The following is a 21,519-nucleotide window of genomic DNA, read 5'->3' as shown; positions in this document are numbered from 1 at the left end:
TGCTTGACTTTTCCGGGATCCTGTCCCTTACTCACGTGCTCTGAATTCTCCAATCCCAGACTATCATGCCTGCTTCCTAGCCCCTGGAACACCTCTGTGAAACCCTCCCCGTATCTGGCATCATTGATAAGTAACTGTAGCAAGACCAACTCAGGGTCGTTTAGATCAAGAAGGAAGCAGGGGGATGGTGACGCCGCAGATTTATAGCTGCTTTGCAAAATAGTACTACGCGTGTGTTAAGTAGCGATTGGTCAAATCCTGTTGTACCTGGTCGCCCAGGAAAGGTATAAGAACCTCGTGTAAAACCTCGTTCGGGGTGCCCCAATTTGAATAGGACACCTCATGCGCACGAATAAAGAATTGGTGCTGCACGGGGTTTTCCCTTTCCTTCCTGTGTCCCACCTACTCCCCTCTTTTCCCTGGGGTATGAGGTGGTCGTGTGCCATCAGCTGTGAGCCGCGCCAACACAGCTCTGTGCATGAAGACCTCTTTCATTGTCCATAGAACAGCAGCCTCGTGAGCCTATCTTGCAGCTCATCGAACTCACGCAGTGCCTCAGCGTGGGCTTCAGGATCCTGTGCCAGGTGCTGGAAGAGGTTGAGTGGCTCGGCCGTTTGGAAGGCTGGGGCAAGGTGATCTCCTCGGGCACGGTCTCATTGCCAAAGAAGAAGTGATCAAGGCGTCTCTCCTCCAGGCAGCAGCACAGGTACCGCATGATATCCTGCAGCCGCGGCAGGAAATCCCTCCTGCGCCAGCCTGACAGGGGTATGGAGGTCAGGAGGTGCATCACAACTGTCTTCAAAGTATAGGTGGAAAAGCCTGTGCCCACCAGGATGCGGGCGCAGATCTGCAGGCATTTGAGGTGGCAGCTGTCATGCGGGGCGTGCCTGGTGATATGCCTGAAGAACTACTGCCACAGCGTAGCTCTCTGGCCGCATTGTTCTTGGGGTGAAGATGGCCTCCGTAGTCTGGCTTCTCCAGAAGATGTCCAAGTCGCATTTCTGCACCCCAATCTTCACCTCAATGAAGAGGCTATACTTGCTTCCTTTTGTCACCTGGAGTTTGGAGGAGTGGCTGGACGGCAGCACTGTTATATGGCATTTGGACAACAGAGTCAAAACCACCCATGCTGCTTCAGATGCATGAGCAGGCAATAGTTGATGTCTGACCTGGCCACTGTATGTGGTCCTTCCCTGAGGCTCATGTTAAAGCTGTGATTAGAAATGTTCCCAGTCTGGTATGGCCCTCAGTTTATTATCTGTTATTGTTTTTTTATGTAGGCAGCGATGAAGTTGCAATAAGAAGACCAAGGGTGATCAAAAGAGACTTCAGAGCCTTGGGACGAATGGTTAAGGGATCAGGAGCACAAGCAGGGTTTTACTTTGTGCTTAAGTAGTGTTTTCCTCTGTGCCTTCAGTTGCAGGGAATGAGGAGGGAAGAAACAAGAAGACCCAGCTGATCAATACCTGGCTCTGTGACTGGTGTCACCAGCAGAATTTTGGGGTTTTTGATCACAGGTCAGTCTCCATGACACTTGGCCAGCTAGCGACAGATGGGGTTCACCTTTCTCAAAGCGGGAAATGGTTGAGAGCCTCTCTGTAAAGATTCAGAGAAAAGCTAATAAAGCAGATGTTCTTGCAGGACTCTACTGTAGATCACCCAGCCAGGATGACAGCACCGATGTATTACTCTCTAAGGAATCAGGGGAAATTTCTAGATCAGTCACCCTAGATTGTCCTTATGGGCGACTTCAATGTCCCAGCTGCGAACTGGGACTGTCATAGAGCAGACACGAACAGGCCCAGGAAATTCCTGAAGGCCACGTTGATGATAACGTTTTGATATGGGTACTAAGGGAGCCGACTAGGAAAGACGCCCTCCTAGATTTGTTGTTTGTGAACAGAGAGGGACTCGTGGGCAAAGTGGTGATTGGTGGCATTCTTGGTCACAGTGACCACGAAATAGCTGAGTTTCCAGTTGTTGGCAACAGGAGGAAAACTGCCAGCAAAACTTCGAGCCTGGCTGTGGGGACAGCAGACTTCAGGCTGCTCAAGGAACTAGTTAGTAAGGTCCCCTGGGCCTCTTCATTAGAGGGTATTGGGGTCCATTAGTGCTGGTCACTTTTTAAGAGCCATCTCTTAAGAGTGCCGGACCAGGCAATTACAAAGTGTTGGAAGTCAAGCAAGCAGTGCAGAAGGCTGTTTTTGCTGAGCAGGGATCTTCTTCTAGAACATAGGTGCAGAAGGAAAAGTGTATAGCCACTGGAAGGAAGGGCAGGCAACACGGGAGGACTACAGAGATGCTGTTCGCCACTGTAGGGAGAAATTCATGCGGCCAAAGCTTGATTAGAGTTCAGGCTGTCTAGCACTGTGAAGGACAACAAAAATGGCTTTTTTAAATATGTTAACAGCAAAAGGAGGATCAGAGATAACATTGGTCCCTTACTTGATGAGGTTGGTCACGTCACAAATAGGGATGTAGACAAAGCAGAGAAGTTTAACACCTTCTTGGCTTCTGTCTTTAACACCAATGATGGGCCCTGGGACCCCCGGAGCCTTGTGTTGGAAGATCGTGACTGGGGGGATGATGAGCTCCCAGCTGACTCTGAACTTGTTTGAGACTTGCTGCTCCAGCTGAATGCGAAAAAATCTATGCAGCCTGACGGGATTCATACCAGGGTACTGAAAGAGCTGGCCAATGTTATCGCAGGACCTTTCTCGATTATTTTTCAGCAGTCTGGGGAGTCTGGAGAGGTTGCAGTTGACTGGAAGCTGGTAAATGTTGTCCCAATTTTCAAGAATGGAAAGAAGGAAGACCCTGGTAATTACAGGCCTGTCAGTCTCACTTCAGTGCCTGGTAAAATTACGGAGAAGGTTATTCTGGGAGTTACTGAAAAACACTTGAGAAGACAATGCAGTCATTGGTCATAGCCAACATGGGTTCACGAGGGGAAAGTTCTGCTTAACTGACTTAATTTCCTTTTATGACAAGGTCACCCATTTAATTGACCAAGGGAAGCCAGTAAATGTGGGGTTTTTTGGATTTTAGCAAAGCTTTTGGTACTGTCTCTCCCAGTATCCTTCCGGACAAAATGTCCAGCACACAGCTAGACAAGTCCATAATATGTTGGGTGAGCAACTGGCTGATGGGTTGGGCTCAAAGAGTTATGGTAAATGGGGTTACATGAGGCTGGTGACCAGTCACCAGTGGGGTCCCACAGGGCTTGATTTTAGGGCCAGCGCTCTTTAATGTTTTTATAAATGATCTGGGTGCAGCAATCGAATGTACATTAATTAAGTTTGCTGATGATACTGAACTAGGAGGAGCTGTGGACTCCCTCAAGGGTAGAGAGGCCTTACAGAGAGATCTGGATAGACTAGAGAGCTGGGCAATCACCAGCCGTATGAAATGTAACAAGAGCAAGTGCGCGATTCTCCACCTGGAATGGGGTAATCAAATCGGGGGATGAGAGGCTGGAGAGCAGCGCTGCAGAATGAGATCTGGGGGTTTGGGTTGAATGCAAATTTAATAGGAGTCAACAGCGTGCCCTGGCAGCCCAAAGGGCCAACTGGGTCCTGGGCTGCATCGAGCACAGCATAGCTAGCTGGTTGAGGGAGGAGATTGTCCCACTCGACACTGCACTGGTGCAGCCCCACCTCGAGTACTGTGTGCAGTTTTGGGCGCCTCAATGTAAGAAGGACATCAGACTATTAGAGTGTGTCTAGGTGTCTAGAGGAGGGCGACCAAGATGGTGAAAGGCCTCGAGGGTAAGGCTTAGGAGGAGCAGCTGAGGTCGCTTGGCTTGATCAGCTTGGAGAAGAGAAGGCTGAGGGGTGACCTCATCGCAGTCTACAACTTCCCCAAGGCGGGCAGCAGAGAGGCAGGTGCTGATCTCCTCTCTCTGGTGACCAGCGACAGGACACGAGGAAATAGAATAATGCTGTGTCAGGGGAAATTCAGACTGGGCCTTAGGAAAAGGTTCTTCCCTAAGAGGGTGGTTGGTCACTGGAACAGGCTCCCCAGGGAAGCGGTCATGGCACTAAGCCTGTCAGAGTTCAAGGAGCCTCTGGATGATGCTCTTAGTCATATGATATAGTTTTAGATAGTCCTGCAAGGAGCAGGGACTCAGACTCAATGATGCTTATGGGTCCCATCCAACTTGAGATATTCTATGATTCTATGATAACAAACTGAGGGACATAAAAGGCTAGGAAATTTCATGGTAACCTGAGCCGCAGGGAGGCAGGCGGCTTCCTAAAAAGGTAGGTCTGCTCAGCAGACCAGAGGAGTAGTGAATGAATTCTTTATTTTGCTTGGCCTGGGCATGTAGCTCTTGCTTTACGTACTAAACTGTCCTCTCTCAACCCACACGTTTTCCCACTTTTATGCTTCAGAGTCTCTCCTCCATCCCACTGGGGGAAAGGGACTGAGTAGCTGTGTGATGCCAAGCTGCCTACTGGCATTAACCCACAACACCTGGGAAGCCAAAGCCCAGGGAATCATTGAAACCAGAGCCCACTGCATCAGCTCTTCTGCAAAATGCTCGCTGACTCTGCCGCAGCTGAGCTGTCAGCACCCTATGCCCGCGTTCGCCATCAAAGTGATGCACAGAGACTCATGGATGCAGCGTTTCTTCAAACAAGTGATTTATTGCCATCTTTGTCCACGGCCAGTCTCCCGGAGGGAACGGACTCTCTCGAAGAGGGAGGGCAGTCACCGTCCAGGTGGTAACGGAGTCTCTGTTGCAAGGCTCCTTGCAATGGCCCCTTCAGCTGCATCGGGTCCCACTCCCCAGAGTGTGCTTCTGCTGTGGAGGAAAGATGCGGCAGCAATTCCCACTGCCGCATGAGCAGCGTGTTCTCTGTGTCCAGCCTGCTCAGTTCTGCAGCACGAGCTCCCCGGGGAGTGTCCTCAGGCCTGGCCCTGTGCTTGGAGAACTGCTCGTCTGGCACAGCACAGCTCTCTGGCCACGTCCTGCTGCTGGTAACACTGGCCTCTACCTACTCGATGCTCAGGAAGGTGTCTGAGCCATCTTGCTGCACCCCAAACATCACCTCAATCAGGAGGGTAATATCGTCCGTGTTTGTCAGCCGGAGCTTGCCTGAGCGCCTGGAAGGTAGCACTGTTAGACGGCAGTGTTGCGACAGAGGCAAAGCCACCCAGGCTGCTTTTACCAATATCTGGAACCAGAGGGTGGTTTTCTCCATGTCTAGGTAGGGGCCGGTGCAGAGGGTGTCTAGGAGGCTGGCGCCCTGATTCCTCCTCAGCTCCTCCTCGGGGTGGTGGAGGAAGCACAGCATGTCCTCCACCAGCTGCTCCCTCGTGCAGGTGCACTCGAGCTCCACGCGGAGACTGGCATGCCTCGCTGGCATCTCCTCCATGGTGCCCAGTTCCAGGTGGAAGGTGTGCCCACGGGGGGGCTTCAGGGGCACAAGCAGGCAGAAGACAGCATCATGCTTATGAGGACTCCAACTTTCTAAGGCACTGCCCACCCCAATGGCTGGCTTCAGTTGCGGCATGAAAGTATTCCTGGAAAGCTTTCGGCAGATGCGGAGAAGTTCATCCACCAGCTCCTCCACCATCACGAACGATTCTGGCAGGTCCAGGAGGCGACTGGACAAAACTCTGCCCACATGCAGTGCAACACTGGGTTTTACTGCCTGCTCCTTATTATGTGCCTTCTTTCTGGAGCTGCCCTCCTTGCGGCTGCTGGCTGGCTGACGGCTTCCTTTCCTGAGCCACCAGCAGAGCCCAAAGAGCAGGACCAGGACTCCAGCAACGGCCCAGAACTGCCACTGCTGCAAGGCAGCAAAGAGCAGGGCTCCCCAGGCAAAGCCGCTCTGCTCCTGGCTCCTCTGCTCCAGCTCCTGCAGCAGCCGAGTCATCTCCTGGCTCAGCTGCTCCGCACACTGCTGCATGCACTCGGGCGTGGCCTCATCCAGCTCATCCCTGACCATCTGCGGGTACTGGAGGAGGCTTTGCACAATGAGTGCGAGGAATATTGCGACAGCCATGGCCTGCAGGAGGAGGGAGAGAAGGGGTTCAGTGGGGCTGGGAGGGAGGGAGCTGCTGGTGGTGGGGGGGCAGAGATGAGAGCCGCAGGGATCTGGGGACATGTAGGAGAGGGGGCGAGGCATCGTGGGAGGCAGGAAGGCCTGCTGTCAGCCCCGGCGGCGGCAGCAGCACAGTGCCCTGCCCAAGGCGCTCCCACGAGTGTCTGGGCCCTCGAGGCAGGGTGAGAACCCACCCCCCTGGGGCTCCGCGTTCCTGCCCACGCCCTCCTCCAGCTCAGCCTCCCCCCGCGTGCGCACTCACCGCTGGCCCAGGCCGGACTGGGGCAGCGCTGCCTGCTGGCGCCCCTTATAACCACCCCCATTGTGACTCCTGCCCTGTGCTGTCACAGGCGCCAGAGCGCATCACAGGCACGCCCGCCAGCCAGCCCCAGCCTTTGGCCCTACCCCGGCTCAGCGACTCACAGCTGCCCCAGGCAGCCGACGCCCCGACACCCACAAAGTGCAGACCCACCCGGCAGGACGTGGCTCCCAGGGGCTCCCTTTACAAAGCAGACAGAAGCCTCCCAAGCCCTTACCAAACATAAAATCGGGTGACGTAACCCATGGATGCTTGTTCCTTGAGATGCCATCCTGTGAGATGGGATCGGCTCCCTTGGTGCTGACCTCTGTGCTTGTGGACATGGGTGTGCTCTTGGTGCCTTCGTGACACCGATGGTGGGTGGTGGTGTATATCCTGGTGGTGGGGTGGGACCTGCCCATGGCAGGACCTCTGCTCCTGCTGTGCCACTGCGAGAGGACATTGCTTCCAAAGAGACATTTCCCAGGGTGATGAGGGGGTGCGGGTGGAGATTTCCCAGGGGGAAACTCGCTCTGCCGATAGAGCAGCGTCTTCTCCATGTCCAGCATGTTCAGCTCTGCGGTACCAAGTCCCTGGGGAGTGTCTGGGACAGGCAGATTCTCTACCCGGAACCCAGTGAACAAGCCTCTTGCTTGGTCCCTGCCCAGACGGAGCTGCCAGGGAGTTTCCCGGCCCTTGTGAAATCAGCACCATGGCCGTGACAGTGCGAGGGGAAAGCAGGCGAAAATCATCTTCGTAGCCACTGTGGTCTTCACCGGCTGCTGCGCTGGGGAGACCATTGAGAGGAGGATGGTGCCGCTCTCGGCAGAGGGCTGCTGTGCAGGGATTTCCCTTTCCTTTCTGTGTCCCACGTTCTCCCCTCTTTTTCCCTGGGGTATGGGGTCAGGTGAATGCCATCAGCTCCCAACAAACCTGGCTTCTCAAAGGTAGAGCCATGACCAGAGAAGCCAAAACCTTGAGTACCAGCTACGCAGCCAGGCATTCAGTGCTCAGTTTGTCTGCTCCTTCCCGAACCCCTTCCTCCTCCTGGCGGGATAGAGGAGAACACCGCCTGTGCTCCTGATCCTTTTAGCATTGCTCCGAGGGACACGCGGCCTCTTTTGCTGCTTCTAAGTTGCCTCGTCACAGTATTGTTTGACCCTACTTTGCGTAGCAGGACTGGATGATATCCTGTACCATTCAGCAGGCTTGGCAGCCTCTCAGTGGCGTCAGGAATGTGAGCTGCTGGTGGGCAGCAAACTTCTCTAGACAAATTGTCTGGATGGCAAACAGGTGCTTCAGTGCCCCTCAGTAAGGAATCTCCAGTTGCTAATAGCTTACGCGCTTTCCTGGTGGCACTGGTTCTAATGCGGGCGGGTGGGTGGCTCACCTTTGCCTGCTTGACTTTTCCGGGATCCTGTCCCTTACTCACGTGCTCTGAATTCTCCAATCCCAGACTATCATGCCTGCTTCCTAGCCCCTGGAACACCTCTGTGAAACCCTCCCCGTATCTGGCATCATTGATAAGTAACTGTAGCAAGACCAACTCAGGGTCGTTTAGATCAAGAAGGAAGCAGGGGGATGGTGACGCCGCAGATTTATAGCTGCTTTGCAAAATAGTACTACGCGTGTGTTAAGTAGCGATTGGTCAAATCCTGTTGTACCTGGTCGCCCAGGAAAGGTATAAGAACCTCGTGTAAAACCTCGTTCGGGGTGCCCCAATTTGAATGGGACACCTCATGCGCACGAATAAAGAATTGGTGCTGCACGGGGTTTTCCCTTTCCTTCCTGTGTCCCGCCTACTCCCCTCTTTTCCCTGGGGTATGAGGTGGTCGTGTGCCATCAGCTGTGAGCCGCGCAAACACAGCTCTGTGCATGAAGACCTCTTTCATTGTCCATAGAACAGCAGCCTCGTGAGCCTATCTTGCAGCTCATCGAACTCACGCAGTGCCTCAGCGTGGGCTTCAGGATCCTGTGCCAGGTGCTGGAAGAGGTTGAGTGGCTCGGCCGTTTGGAAGGCTGGGGCAAGGTGATCTCCTCGGGCACGGTCTCATTGCCAAAGAAGAAGTGATCAAGGCGTTTCTCCTCCAGGCAGCAGCACAGGTACCGCATGATATCCTGCAGCCGCGGCAGGAAATCCCTCCTGCGCCAGCCTGACAGGGGTATGGAGGTCAGGAGGTGCATCACAACTGTCTTCAAAGTATAGGTGGAAAAGCCTGTGCCCACCAGGATGCGGGCGCAGATCTGCAGGCATTTGAGGTGGCAGCTGTCATGCGGGGCGTGCCTGGTGATATGCCTGAAGAACTACTGCCACAGCGTAGCTCTCTGGCCGCATTGTTCTTGGGGTGAAGATGGCCTCCGTAGTCTGGCTTCTCCAGAAGATGTCCAAGTCGCATTTCTGCACCCCAATCTTCACCTCAATGAAGAGGCTATACTTGCTTCCTTTTGTCACCTGGAGTTTGGAGGAGTGGCTGGACGGCAGCACTGTTATATGGCATTTGGACAACAGAGTCAAAACCACCCATGCTGCTTCAGATGCATGAGCAGGCAATAGTTGATGTCTGACCTGGCCACTGTATGTGGTCCTTCCCTGAGGCTCATGTTAAAGCTGTGATTAGAAATGTTCCCAGTCTGGTATGGCCCTCAGTTTATTATCTGTTATTGTTTTTTTATGTAGGCAGCGATGAAGTTGCAATAAGAAGACCAAGGGTGATCAAAAGAGACTTCAGAGCCTTGGGACGAATGGTTAAGGGATCAGGAGCACAAGCAGGGTTTTACTTTGTGCTTAAGTAGTGTTTTCCTCTGTGCCTTCAGTTGCAGGGAATGAGGAGGGAAGAAACAAGAAGACCCAGCTGATCAATACCTGGCTCTGTGACTGGTGTCACCAGCAGAATTTTGGGGTTTTTGATCACAGGTCAGTCTCCATGACACTTGGCCAGCTAGCGACAGATGGGGTTCACCTTTCTCAAAGCGGGAAATGGTTGAGAGCCTCTCTGTAAAGATTCAGAGAAAAGCTAATAAAGCAGATGTTCTTGCAGGACTCTACTGTAGATCACCCAGCCAGGATGACAGCACCGATGTATTACTCTCTAAGGAATCAGGGGAAATTTCTAGATCAGTCACCCTAGATTGTCCTTATGGGCGACTTCAATGTCCCAGCTGCGAACTGGGACTGTCATAGAGCAGACACGAACAGGCCCAGGAAATTCCTGAAGGCCACGTTGATGATAACGTTTTGATATGGGTACTAAGGGAGCCGACTAGGAAAGACGCCCTCCTAGATTTGTTGTTTGTGAACAGAGAGGGACTCGTGGGCAAAGTGGTGATTGGTGGCATTCTTGGTCACAGTGACCACGAAATAGCTGAGTTTCCAGTTGTTGGCAACAGGAGGAAAACTGCCAGCAAAACTTCGAGCCTGGCTGTGGGGACAGCAGACTTCAGGCTGCTCAAGGAACTAGTTAGTAAGGTCCCCTGGGCCTCTTCATTAGAGGGTATTGGGGTCCATTAGTGCTGGTCACTTTTTAAGAGCCATCTCTTAAGAGTGCCGGACCAGGCAATTACAAAGTGTTGGAAGTCAAGCAAGCAGTGCAGAAGGCTGTTTTTGCTGAGCAGGGATCTTCTTCTAGAACATAGGTGCAGAAGGAAAAGTGTATAGCCACTGGAAGGAAGGGCAGGCAACACGGGAGGACTACAGAGATGCTGTTCGCCACTGTAGGGAGAAATTCATGCGGCCAAAGCTTGATTAGAGTTCAGGCTGTCTAGCACTGTGAAGGACAACAAAAATGGCTTTTTTAAATATGTTAACAGCAAAAGGAGGATCAGAGATAACATTGGTCCCTTACTTGATGAGGTTGGTCACGTCACAAATAGGGATGTAGACAAAGCAGAGAAGTTTAACGCCTTCTTGGCTTCTGTCTTTAACACCAATGATGGGCCCTGGGACCCCCGGAGCCTTGTGTTGGAAGATCGTGACTGGGGGGATGATGAGCTCCCAGCTGACTCTGAACTTGTTTGAGACTTGCTGCTCCAGCTGAATGCGAAAAAATCTATGCAGCCTGACGGGATTCATACCAGGGTACTGAAAGAGCTGGCCAATGTTATCGCAGGACCTTTCTCGATTATTTTTCAGCAGTCTGGGGAGTCTGGAGAGGTTGCAGTTGACTGGAAGCTGGTAAATGTTGTCCCAATTTTCAAGAATGGAAAGAAGGAAGACCCTGGTAATTACAGGCCTGTCAGTCTCACTTCAGTGCCTGGTAAAATTACGGAGAAGGTTATTCTGGGAGTTACTGAAAAACACTTGAGAGACAATGCAGTCATTGGTCATAGCCAACATGGGTTCACGAGGGGAAAGTTCTGCTTAACTGACTTAATTTCCTTTTATGACAAGGTCACCCATTTAATTGACCAAGGGAAGCCAGTAAATGTGGGGTTTTTTGGATTTTAGCAAAGCTTTTGGTACTGTCTCTCCCAGTATCCTTCCGGACAAAATGTCCAGCACACAGCTAGACAAGTCCATAATATGTTGGGTGAGCAACTGGCTGATGGGTTGGGCTCAAAGAGTTATGGTAAATGGGGTTACATGAGGCTGGTGACCAGTCACCAGTGGGGTCCCACAGGGCTTGATTTTAGGGCCAGCGCTCTTTAATGTTTTTATAAATGATCTGGGTGCAGCAATCGAATGTACATTAATTAAGTTTGCTGATGATACTGAACTAGGAGGAGCTGTGGACTCCCTCAAGGGTAGAGAGGCCTTACAGAGAGATCTGGATAGACTAGAGAGCTGGGCAATCACCAGCCGTATGAAATGTAACAAGAGCAAGTGCGCGATTCTCCACCTGGAATGGGGTAATCAAATCGGGGGATGAGAGGCTGGAGAGCAGCGCTGCAGAATGAGATCTGGGGGTTTGGGTTGAATGCAAATTTAATAGGAGTCAACAGCGTGCCCTGGCAGCCCAAAGGGCCAACTGGGTCCTGGGCTGCATCGAGCACAGCATAGCTAGCTGGTTGAGGGAGGAGATTGTCCCACTCGACACTGCACTGGTGCAGCCCCACCTCGAGTACTGTGTGCAGTTTTGGGCGCCTCAATGTAAGAAGGACATCAGACTATTAGAGTGTGTCTAGGTGTCTAGAGGAGGGCGACCAAGATGGTGAAAGGCCTCGAGGGTAAGGCTTAGGAGGAGCAGCTGAGGTCGCTTGGCTTGATCAGCTTGGAGAAGAGAAGGCTGAGGGGTGACCTCATCGCAGTCTACAACTTCCCCAAGGCGGGCAGCAGAGAGGCAGGTGCTGATCTCCTCTCTCTGGTGACCAGCGACAGGACACGAGGAAATAGAATAATGCTGTGTCAGGGGAAATTCAGACTGGGCCTTAGGAAAAGGTTCTTCCCTAAGAGGGTGGTTGGTCACTGGAACAGGCTCCCCAGGGAAGCGGTCATGGCACTAAGCCTGTCAGAGTTCAAGGAGCCTCTGGATGATGCTCTTAGTCATATGATATAGTTTTAGATAGTCCTGCAAGGAGCAGGGACTCAGACTCAATGATGCTTATGGGTCCCATCCAACTTGAGATATTCTATGATTCTATGATAACAAACTGAGGGACATAAAAGACTAGGAAATTTCATGGTAACCTGAGCCGCAGGGAGGCAGGCGGCTTCCTAAAAAGGTAGGTCTGCTCAGCAGACCAGAGGAGTAGTGAATGAATTCTTTATTTTGCTTGGCCTGGGCATGTAGCTCTTGCTTTACGTACTAAACTGTCCTCTCTCAACCCACACGTTTTCCCACTTTTATGCTTCAGAGTCTCTCCTCCATCCCACTGGGGGAAAGGGACTGAGTAGCTGTGTGATGCCAAGCTGCCTACTGGCATTAACCCACAACACCTGGGAAGCCAAAGCCCAGGGAATCATTGAAACCAGAGCCCACTGCATCAGCTCTTCTGCAAAATGCTCGCTGACTCTGCCGCAGCTGAGCTGTCAGCACCCTATGCCCGCGTTCGCCATCAAAGTGATGCACAGAGACTCATGGATGCAGCGTTTCTTCAAACAAGTGATTTATTGCCATCTTTGTCCACGGCCAGTCTCCCGGAGGGAACGGACTCTCTCGAAGAGGGAGGGCAGTCACCGTCCAGGTGGTAACGGAGTCTCTGTTGCAAGGCTCCTTGCAATGGCCCCTTCAGCTGCATCGGGTCCCACTCCCCAGAGTGTGCTTCTGCTGTGGAGGAAAGATGCGGCAGCAATTCCCACTGCCGCATGAGCAGCGTGTTCTCTGTGTCCAGCCTGCTCAGTTCTGCAGCACGAGCTCCCCGGGGAGTGTCCTCAGGCCTGGCCCTGTGCTTGGAGAACTGCTCGTCTGGCACAGCACAGCTCTCTGGCCACGTCCTGCTGCTGGTAACACTGGCCTCTACCTACTCGATGCTCAGGAAGGTGTCTGAGCCATCTTGCTGCACCCCAAACATCACCTCAATCAGGAGGGTAATATCGTCCGTGTTTGTCAGCCGGAGCTTGCCTGAGCGCCTGGAAGGTAGCACTGTTAGACGGCAGTGTTGCGACAGAGGCAAAGCCACCCAGGCTGCTTTTACCAATATCTGGAACCAGAGGGTGGTTTTCTCCATGTCTAGGTAGGGGCCGGTGCAGAGGGTGTCTAGGAGGCTGGCGCCCTGATTCCTCCTCAGCTCCTCCTCGGGGTGGTGGAGGAAGCACAGCATGTCCTCCACCAGCTGCTCCCTCGTGCAGGTGCACTCGAGCTCCACGCGGAGACTGGCATGCCTCGCTGGCATCTCCTCCATGGTGCCCAGTTCCAGGTGGAAGGTGTGCCCACGGGGGGGCTTCAGGGGCACAAGCAGGCAGAAGACAGCATCATGCTTATGAGGACTCCAACTTTCTAAGGCACTGCCCACCCCAATGGCTGGCTTCAGTTGCGGCATGAAAGTATTCCTGGAAAGCTTTCGGCAGATGCGGAGAAGTTCATCCACCAGCTCCTCCACCATCACGAACGATTCTGGCAGGTCCAGGAGGCGACTGGACAAAACTCTGCCCACATGCAGTGCAACACTGGGTTTTACTGCCTGCTCCTTATTATGTGCCTTCTTTCTGGAGCTGCCCTCCTTGCGGCTGCTGGCTGGCTGACGGCTCCCTTTCCTGAGCCACCAGCAGAGCCCAAAGAGCAGGACCAGGACTCCAGCAACGGCCCAGAATTGCCACTGCTGCAAGGCAGCAAAGAGCAGGGCTCCCCAGGCAAAGGCGCTCTGCTCCTGGCTCCTCTGCTCCAGCTCCTGCAGCAGCCGAGTCATCTCCTGGCTCAGCTGCTCCGCACACTGCTGCATGCACTCGGGCGTGGCCTCATCCAGCTCATCCCTGACCATCTGCGGGTACTGGAGGAGGCTTTGCACAATGAGTGCGAGGAATATTGCGACAGCCATGGCCTGCAGGAGGAGGGAGAGAAGGGGTTCAGTGGGGCTGGGAGGGAGGGAGCTGCTGGTGGTGGGGGGGCAGAGATGAGAGCCGCAGGGATCTGGGGACATGTAGGAGAGGGGGCGAGGCATCGTGGGAGGCAGGAAGGCCTGCTGTCAGCCCCGGCGGCGGCAGCAGCACAGTGCCCTGCCCAAGGCGCTCCCACGAGTGTCTGGGCCCTCGAGGCAGGGTGAGAACCCACCCCCCTGGGGCTCCGCGTTCCTGCCCACGCCCTCCTCCAGCTCAGCCTCCCCCCGCGTGCGCACTCACCGCTGGCCCAGGCCGGACTGGGGCAGCGCTGCCTGCTGGCGCCCCTTATAACCACCCCCATTGTGACTCGTGCCCTGTGCTGTCACAGGCACCAGAGCGCATCACAGGCACGCCCGCCAGCCAGCCCCAGCCTTTGGCCCTACCCCGGCTCAGCGACTCACAGCTGCCCCAGGCAGCCGACGCCCCGACACCCACAAAGTGCAGACCCACCCGGCAGGACGTGGCTCCCAGGGGCTCCCTTTACAAAGCAGACAGAAGCCTCCCAAGCCCTTACCAAACATAAAATCGGGTGACGTAACCCATGGATGCTTGTTCCTTGAGATGCCATCCTGTGAGATGGGATCGGCTCCCTTGGTGCTGACCTCTGTGCTTGTGGACATGGGTGTGCTCTTGGTGCCTTCGTGACACCGATGGTGGGTGGTGGTGTATATCCTGGTGGTGGGGTGGGACCTGCCCACGGCAGGACCTCTGCTCCTGCTGTGCCACTGCGAGAGGACAGGGACCCTCAGATTGATAAGGGATCAAGTACGGTCCGATGAGCAGTCCACGAAAAGAGGGGGTGGAAGCCGGCCGGAACAGGTGAGCGCTACCCTAGGACTCGGGAAAATTTAGCGCGCTAAGAAAACAAAGGGAATCTTGCTCTGATCAAGCGAGCGGCCGGGAGGAGAATGGGGTCTTCTTTGTCAAAGGAAGAGGCGGCAGTGCTCAAGTTTCTCCTACATATACTCTCTACGAGAGGACTGAGTTATGATCTGTGTATGGGATCACCCGGCTAAACCTGTTTCAGAGCACCAAGGCAAGATGCAGGGAGTTGTGATTGGACTCAGCTTTGTCTCACCTTGACAAATCCTTATCTATGCAGAGAGGACCTGGGGGGAGCTGTGGAAACGGCTCAGCCCGGGGTTGTCTGAACACTGCCGGAACCCGAAACCCAAAACCCAAATGGAGCCTGAATGATCCCTTAACAAACAAAATGCCCTGAGTACCATTCCACCACTATTCAGTAACTGTGTGCTAGACATCACTAAATTACCACATAGACTAAGGAGCCGAGCCATCAAGGCACCAGAGATAAACATTCGTGCATAAGCCTGCCCCCACCCATCAAATCAGGGAATAAAAAAACCCGTAAGGTTTGGGCAGAAAAATGGGGAGAGTCGCTTTTCCAAGGGTACAGCTGGCCTGTAGGAGATTCTTTCCCCCTTGTCCAGGACGCTGTACAAAGTAACTTCCCAGGGATTAAGAGGCCTTACCTGAGAGAGGGGGTAAGTGATTAAGAAACATACGTATGGTATTTGGCATGCTTTAAGACTGTGATTAGTGCACTCTTTTTTTTGTAAGGTATTAATATCTAGCACGCTTGTGAATTGTGTATTTAATTGCAATAGTGCATTCCTCCATTGTATCCATAAAAGAACCTGCAATAGTGGCGTATTGGACCTGTGAGTGAAGTTCAAATAAATTGTTAATTTGAACCTGACAGTGAAGTCTTTCTCTCCGTCACAACCTGTCTACCTCGAAGGCGCTGTTAATTTGGGCACGCAATAAAAGACTTATCCCCACGATTGAGGCTGCCTATGCTCAGGACACTTGGTCTCATTTATCGATGCAGCAACAGCAAGCTTTGCAAAAGATAACCAAGAAATTAGTCAGTGGGGCATCACAACGATTCATTACAGAACTACCTATGCACTTACTTATTGTTAATTCCAGTAAAAGTAGGAACCATGTTTTAGGTCTCTTAATCCAGCAATCACCAAAAAGTGTTGTAATATTAGAATGGCTTTTCTTGTCATATCAGCCTAAGACAACAGTGTCTACTAGAATAGAACTGCTTGCAAATATCATCATAAAGGGAAGGCGTCGCAGTATTGATTTAACAGGGCAGGATCCAGAACGAATTTATATTCCTGTTAAGCAATCCTATTTAGATTGGCTTTTGTCCTCTTCTGATATTTTACAATATGCTTTTGCAGAATATACTGGTCAGATTACTAATGCTTACCCACCCACAAGACTTTTACCGTTGTTACAGGACCAAGCGTTTGAAGAATCTCCGCAATTATGAGAAACGCCTGTCCCAGGGCTTACCATTTTTACCGATGCAGGAAAAAAGTCAAAACGAGCCGCTATTACTTGGTGTGTTCAGGGACAATGGCATTCCCAATTGCTTACGGGTTGTCCGCAAGATTCGTTGCAAACATTAGAGCTAAAGGCCGTGGTTTGGGCTTTTCAGAATTGGGCAACTCAACCTCTTAACATTGTTTCTGATTCTTTGTATGCGGTGGGTACTGTTAAACGGATTGAACGATCTATGGTACGTGAGGTGAAAAACCCGATATTATACCAGTTGTTGTTACAGATGTTGCATTTGTTAAATCAGCGAACCAATCCTCATTTTATTACGCATATTCACAGCCATCAGTTTGACTCTGGTCTGGCCATTGGCAATAACAGAGCAGATGACTTAGTTGCCGCCGCTTGGGAAAATCGCCAAACTAACCTGTTTGCGCAAGCCCGGAGTTCCCATGAATTTTTTCACCAATCGGCTAAAGTTTTAGTGAGACAATTTAATCTTTCTATTTCTGATGCCCGTGGCATTGTGCAATCATGTCCGGACTGCCAAATTACAGGTCTGGGATTGGGTTTAGGAGTCAATCCTCGTGGATTGCATGCTTTACAATTGTGGCAGATGGACGTCACTCATATTCCTGAATTTGGGCGTCAAAAATATGTTCATGTAAGCATTGACACATATTCTCTGGCTATGTGGGCAACGGCGCAGACAGGTGAAACGGCGAGACATGTGGTTAGACATATGTGTGCATCCATCGCTGTGTTAGGTGTACCTAATGAAATTAAAACCGATAACGGGCCTGCTTCTGTTTCGCATCGCTTCGCACATTTTTGTACCCAGTGGGGCATCCGTAGGTCTACGGGTATTCCACATTCCCTGACGGGACAGGCCATAGTAGAACGTGCTCATGCTAGGCTGAAATCGCTTTTGCAAAAACAAAAAGGGGGAGACTCATCCCTGTGTCCAGCTGAACAGCTTGCAAAAGTGCTGTGTGTGTTAATTTTTTTACACTTAACGGGCGATCGCAAGTCCCCCCCAATAGTGATACATCATTTATCGCTGAAATCTGGCCTGCAGCCCTCGACACCTGTGCGGGTACAGTTCAAGGACCCAATTTCTGGGGAATGGAAAGGTCCTGCTGAAGTTAAAATGACTGGGAGAGGTTATGCTTGGATCTTAACAGATCAGGGTCCACGGTGGGTCCCAGCACGGTGGATTAGACCATGGAAAGAACCTCCTCCTTCGATTGACCCCGTCCAGTTGAATGACAACTGAATACGTGCACTGTGCCACCTGCGGACGACAAGAATTTCGTTGTCGAGGATTAGCGGGACATTGGTGTCATGACTGTTTAGAAGGACAATACCAAATCGGTTCGCAATGCTTCTCGCATCATGGTAGCAACACGTCACGAGCCTGAGGCCAACTCTGACAGACTGCTCCAACAGACTCAGTTATGGTATACGCGGATCTGGCAGCAAATGAATTCCGGGAACTCATCCACATAAGACTGGCCTTTTTAGAATTCTGATGAATATGTATGATTTTTCTGTATATGAACTGAGGTGCTTTGCTAACCCGTTGGAGCACTCATGGTGGACAAATCCCCAGTGCTGCCCAGCGCTGTATTAAAGAATGCCTGCTTAATAACAAACTAGTTGTTATTAAGTTATTCATCTTGGAAAACCGTCCTGATCGCGGGCTTGGTACCGACTTTGTTGTTTCAGTTTTAGATGGGACAATCTCTGTCCGGCTGCAGGAACCTCTGAATCGGCGACTCCCTAGGCCAGCCCCAGAGATTTCTCTGGAGGGACTCACCGATTCAGTGGATCCTTGCGGGGGCAGACAAGGACCTCTGGTAAGAATAAGGCATTCTTTTTTGTTAGAGACCAGTCATTTGAAGCTGCTCATAAGTCACGGTTTGTGAGAACCCCGCCGGGTGGCATACAATTGCATATATGATTTGTATTAATCACTTGGTTACTACGTTGCATGATTTGTATTGATCATTTGGTTAGTACTGTCATTTGGTTGTGAATGAATGGGAACAAACTAAATCAAAGTGTGCTGATTTGTTTAAATATAATAGGGATAGACGAAGGAACAGATAAATATGGAGCGGTGGTTGTTATTTATGGGCTTGTTAGCGTTACCTGGTGGAAGCCTTACTGCTTTCTCCGGTAATTCGTTTGTCACCTCACTTCAAAAGGTAAATATCACTGGGTTGAAGGAATGTTGGGTTTGTGGTACGGCTGATCAATATCAGAACCCCGTAACTGGTATTCCGATAACGAATTGGAGTGCATACAATACCTATGAACTACTCAACACTAGTGGTCAATGTAGAAATTTATCTAGCCCCTTACAGGATCATCCCTAGTCATTACAGCTACTCAATAAGTCTGTTGTTTTTATCAATTATACTTATGATAACAAGGCAGTAACCTGGAATGAAATGTCCTCACCCTATTATGGGAATTTTAATACCTCGAAGGGGAATTGGACGAGAGTGCGGTTGAAATACGGTCCATTTAATGCACTTAGACAAGGTCCACAAAACAACACGTTGGGTATAGATCTCCAACAGTGGACCGACTTTCTCTATGCTCTCACTGGGCAGAATAAAAGCCTCGTGATCACGGTCACCTGTGACCTACAACCAGGCCTATGGTGGCTGTGTGGTGATTTGATAGCCAGAAAGCAGTTGCCTGGCAACTGGACTGGGCACTATACTCTTGGAATGTTAATACCAAACCTCCAAGTTTTTAATCATTCTGACATGCATGGTATCGTGCGTGGTGTTTGGACGCGGTCACGATGTCGGAGAAGCCGAGAGAATCCCTTGAGCATTTACAATACCTGTTTTCACAGCTTTGTTAGGGCAATCTTTCCTACATTGGGTATTCAACAGTTAGAGCAAGCCCTGGTAAATATTTCCACAGAAATGGAGCTCATTGCCAATGCTACAGCCGCAGCCATCACTGCGTTGCAGATGGAAGTTCCATCCTTGAAAGAGGTTGTATGGCAGAATCGCCGAGCCCTTGACCTCCTCACCGCCCAGGTGGGAGGAGTCTGTACCCTTATAAACGAGTCTTGTTGTGCTTATGTAGATCAGTCAGGGGTAATTTTATCCAATGTACAACAAATATGGGATCACACAAAAATCTTACATGCTGTCACCCAGGACAACGTTTCATGGTTAGAATCATTGTTTAAATCGTAGGGCATTACAGGATGGTTAGCAACCCTGGTTAAAACTGGGCTGTTTATATTGCTTGTCATTTTTGTAGCATTGCTTGTGTTGCCTTGTTTATTTCAATGTTTTCAAAAGGCATTAGAAGGAATGGTGCGAAGAGTATGGTTCAACCAAGTGCCAGTTCTCTCCGATGAGCCTTGGAGTGTTCAAAAAAAAGAAGGGGGAATTGTGGGAGATTTTCTGGTAAGAAATGGACATCCTGTGAACACTCCAAGCACTGAAAATCTGTACTTAACTTGTATATAGGCCTCTGTACTCAAAGGTTATGAGCGAACAATGATTTGGACTGAAAGGTTACCTTCGGGCAGCATGAATGCTGTGTAATCTAAAAGCAGAACAAGAAAAGGGAGGAAAGCATGATAAAGACAGAACTTCAGCCAGGATATAGGCGGGAGCCACGTTCGTGTGAACAGCTAGCTTTAACCAATGGTGGAATGCTTAGAGTCGCGTGCTTGCTTGCTGAAAACCAATCATAAGGCTGACGGCGCGTGTAATGCGATAACAGAAGGTATATTAACTGAGCTATCTGCGCAATAAAGTGGCATCAAACTGATCATATTGGTCGTCGTGTTGTTGTCCGTGACTTCCGCGTCAACAGCTAGTACCTCTGCGAACAGCTTTTCCCATATCGCAAATGGTTTTAAACGCAACCTTTTCATGATCACTATGGCCCAGACAGTCACCAACCATCACTTCACCCACGAGACCATCTCTATGTACAAACAGCAGGTCTAGGAGGGCACCTTTCCTACTCGGCTCCCTTAGTACCCTTAGTAATCAAAACGTTATCTTCAGCGTGGCCTTCAGGAATTTCCTGGGCCTGTTCGTGTCTGTCCCATGACAGTCCCAATTTGCAGCTGGGAAGTTGAAGTCTCCCGTAAGGACAACATAGGGCGACTGATCCAGAGATTTCCCTTGATTCCTTAGAGAGTAATACATCGGTGCCGTCATCCTGGCTGGGTGATCCATAGTAGAGTCCTGCAAGAACATCTGCTTTATTAGCTTTTCCCCTAATCTTTACGCAAAGGCTCTCGACCATGTCGTCCCCAACTGCAAGCGCTGTACAGCCCAACCCCTCCTTTACATACAGCGCTACCCCACCGCCTCGCCTGCCCTGCCCTGCCTCTCTCTCCTGAAGAGCCTGTAACAGTCCATCAGAGCACTCCAGTCACAGGACTCTTGCCAACAAGTCTCACTGAGGCCAATGATGTCGTAGCTCTGGGACTGAGCCAAGACCTCTAGTCCCTCCTGTCTATCCCTCACACCGTGTGCATTAGTGTACAAACATTTCAAAAGCGCTCCAGTGTACTCACCACATCGTGGAGTAGAGGGAAAGCTCTCACTAGCACACCGTCCCTCAAACATTGTCATGCCGTCCCTTAGCTTATCACTAGTAAGCCTGATTTATTCCCTTCCCCCCTTCAAAGCTAGTTTAAAACTCTTTCAATCAGCCCCGCTAACTGGTGAGCAAAAATACTTTTCCCCCATGGAGAACGGTGAATCTCGTCAGGCCCCAGCAGGCCTGGAGTCAGGTAGACCATCCCGTGATGGAAAAACCCCAAATTCTGCTAGTGACGCTAGCCCCAGAGCCAGGTATTGATAAGCTGTGTCCGCCTGCTTGTTTCGATGTCATTCCCTACGACTGCGAGGACAGAGGAGAACACTACCTGTGCTCCTGATCCCTTTACCAATCTCCCCGAGGCCCTGAAGTCTCTTTTGACCGCCCTTGGGCTTCTCATCGCGACTTTGTTGGTACCCACATGAAAAAGCAAGAGTGGCTAATAATCTGAGGGCCGTACTAGGTTAGGAAGTTTCCTGGTAACGCCTTCACCCTGAGCCGCAGGGAGGCAGAACGCTTCCCGAAAAGGCAGGTGTGCTCAGCAGAGCAGGGGAGTAGTGAATGAATTCTTTAATTTGCTTGGCCTGGGCATGTAGCTCTTGCATTACCTACTAAGCTGTCCTCTCTCAACCCACACGTTTTCCCACTTTTATGCTTCAGAGTCTCTCCTCCATCCCACTGGGGGAAAGGGATTGAGCAGCAGCGTGATGCCAAGCTGCCTACTGGCATTAACCCACAACACCTGGGAAGCCAAAGCCCAGGAAATCATTGAAACCAGAGCCCAC

General features: G+C 51.3%; 2 pseudogenes; both read right to left on the bottom strand.

Moving 5' to 3' along the window:
- Window positions 1–491: 491 nt before the first annotated feature.
- LOC132317286 (inositol 1,4,5-trisphosphate receptor-interacting protein-like 1) lies at window positions 492–6,014 on the bottom strand (annotated as a pseudogene).
- Window positions 6,015–8,239: 2,225 nt separating this feature from the next.
- LOC132317285 (inositol 1,4,5-trisphosphate receptor-interacting protein-like 1) lies at window positions 8,240–13,665 on the bottom strand (annotated as a pseudogene).
- Between the last annotated feature and the right edge of the window lie 7,854 nt (window positions 13,666–21,519).

This window comes from Gavia stellata, chromosome 7 (genome assembly GCF_030936135.1).
Source record: "Gavia stellata isolate bGavSte3 chromosome 7, bGavSte3.hap2, whole genome shotgun sequence".
Taxonomy (NCBI): Eukaryota; Metazoa; Chordata; class Aves; order Gaviiformes; family Gaviidae; genus Gavia; species Gavia stellata.
This window is presented reverse-complemented; position numbering and strand designations above follow the sequence as displayed.